The following is a 2,932-nucleotide window of genomic DNA, read 5'->3' as shown; positions in this document are numbered from 1 at the left end:
ATTGATTAAGCCAGGACGTGAATTCCATGAGGGATATCATGTGTTGCTTTGAAACTCTTGTTTGAGACTGTTCCCAGGAAAACATAGATCAAGGTGGTTGGGGCCATATTGCATTACTCGAGTATTCCCCCATGGGGCCATTGAAATTACACATCCGGAGCATGTCACATTTAAGGTAAATGGTCAGAGGCTAAAGTATTATTTCGGCAATACTCCTAATCAGGGTAAGGGAATTTTGTAGGAAATACCTCATTTTCAGGTAGGTCAAGCTCGTGATATTAAACAAGTGTTTCTTGGGAGACAACCCAAGCAAGGTGTTCATATTTTTGTTGAGTTTGAGTCTTTAGTAGTAGTTGTGTAGTTTTAATTTGCAATAAATTACTCGGCTTGTCATGATTTTCATGTGTGTGTTGGATGCTTGAGATCATGGTCACTCAGTTTATGCTTCCCAAGTCATATATATATTTGAGCTTAACTGTAGGAAATAGGGAAAAACTTTGCTCAATTTTTCAGGACTTTTACGGGCTACTTACGCCTGTAACCACAGCTGTAAACCTCAAACCGAGGGCTTTACAGGCATTTTACTCTCGTAAACCATCCCGCAAGGGGAATTCAGAGAGTTTTACGAGTGCACTTATGGTCCGTGAATCCTGGAGAGCATAGATCAAAGGTTCCTTATAAGTGGCTTACGCCCATAAGTGAGGCCATAAGGGTCATCTAGAGCACCTTATGGTTATATTTTAAAACTTTACAGTCCGTAACCTTCTGGGAAATTTAGCCTAGGTTCCTTATGGGTAACTTACGCTCGTAAGCTAGACCATAAGAGTGAGATAGAGGACTTTATGGGCCACAAGGATTAGCTCTTTATGGTCGTAACCTGGGCCACATAGGAGAAGTATAGTTACTGGGAAGGCCTTACTGCCGTAAGTTCCCTGTAAATACCAAGGATTTTAGCACAGTTAAGTGTGAAGCTGAGATTTTTCTCTTCAAAGGCTCTTCACTTCCCCACTTATTAGTCAGTTTCTCTTACTCTTCTTCTATCCCAGCGTGTGGGTTGGCAGAGTTTTTGTTTTCACCAAGTGATTTCTTCATCTTCCCAGTTGCTTAAGGTGAAATTTATTGCATCCTCTTCTCCTCACCATTCAAGCTATTTAGTCCAGGGTTTTGGTATGATAGTGTTTTTAATTCTATATATTTCATCCCTATTAATGATTGGTTAGTGAACATGTAAACTTTTTGGGATTTTCTTGCGCAATGTGGCACTTAGGGTTTGCATTCAGGCTTATGGCCGTAAGGGAACCGTAAAGATGAAATGTCTCGAGCCTTACGATCATAAGTCTTCCTGTAAGCAAGCTATAAGCCTTTCTATTTTGGTTAATTATAAAAGCTTACCATATCATTTCTTAAGTAAAATGACTAACTTTAAATGGACATATACCGAACCACAAAAGAGGGATTACTCAGAAGGTTTATCATCCTGACAAGTACCCATGGGAGCCTCAAGAAAGTTACAAGGGTAGGAATCACAAAGAAGACAACCAATCATGCTATTAAACTCGGTTTTTCCAGTCCATGTTTTCAAGAACGGTACAACCGTTTGAAGATGAAGAAATTTGGTAAAGTATATGCTGTGGATTAGCAGGTCTTGGAGCAGTTGAGTATTGGATGAGGTGGTATAAGGTTTTCTTGACACAGGGGAATGGAGTCGATCGATTATTTGACAAAACCGAAGAAATGTACCGAGTTGCCACACTTGAAGTTTTCAGCACCATTGAGATAGATCACTGGTTGACTAGTTTTGACAGAGCATGGTCTATACGATTTCAGCTATTTGGCATACAGTGCACCTTTAGCTATACAGAGTTTGCTATGTTCCTGGGACTCTATGATAGTAAATTCATCATGACTGTGGAATACAACCAGCTGCTTATTGACTGTCCTCAAGGAGAGATGGCACGCGGAGTGTGGAGATCTCTCTTCTCAGGAAGAAACTATGAATCGGGCTTGATAAAAGCCTCTTGTATTGTTGTTCCTACATTATGGTACATTCATATAGTGATAGCATAACCATTCACTGACAGAGTAAATAGTCAAGGGGTTGTTAGAAAACAAGAGCTACTGTATCTGAATAACATGACAGAATGCAAGCCGCATCATCTTGAATTCATCTTAGCAGAGTTCCTAGCCCATCAGGGGTAGTATACATGTCTGAGTTCCATCTTTACAAGACCATATATTATACACCTCATTCGAGGTATGGGACTTATTGGAGAGGTGGAGAGTCAGGTCATAGTGGGCAGTATGACATCCCTAGGGATGAACACTCTTAGATCCATTGGGATGGTTATGTGTCGAGGGTCATAATATGTCTTTACTCCTCATCCCAGTAGATTACCTCCTATTCCTGGAGATGCTTCGGAGACTCTTTAGACGAGGCGACCGAGAGTGACTCATCATTCTCCTCAGCTGCTAAATAACCTGAGAGCACCGACTAGTCCACGTCGACATCGTTCCAACATCCAGCTGTTGCAAACTCAGGATAGGCAACTTTAGGAGGGCTAGCAGGAGATTATGGCAGCACAGGCCCGTTTTGTTAAGACTTGGGTTGTGCTTTGGAGTTACCGCACTAGTTACTCACCCAACCTATGGCTCCGAGGATCACACGAGCCTCTACTCCTCCTGCATTGACTCCTCCATCCCCGCATCCACCAACAGAGTCTACATCCTCAAACAACATCGGGCACTAGTTTTATTTTATTTTATTTCATTTTGTCTTTCATTTGAGACAATGTATTCAGTATTTTTGGCAAGGTTGGCCTTGCCTAATTTATACTTATTTCGATACTTCTAGTGGATTTTATTTCCTGTTTTGTTATTTTTATTTTTGTTGAGCTTTAGTGTTCTTCCCTTATACCTCACAAGATTTATTTGC

This window comes from Dioscorea cayenensis, chromosome 8 (assembly GCF_009730915.1).
Source record: "Dioscorea cayenensis subsp. rotundata cultivar TDr96_F1 chromosome 8, TDr96_F1_v2_PseudoChromosome.rev07_lg8_w22 25.fasta, whole genome shotgun sequence".
Classification (NCBI taxonomy): Eukaryota; Viridiplantae; Streptophyta; class Magnoliopsida; order Dioscoreales; family Dioscoreaceae; genus Dioscorea; species Dioscorea cayenensis.
This window is presented reverse-complemented; position numbering follows the sequence as displayed.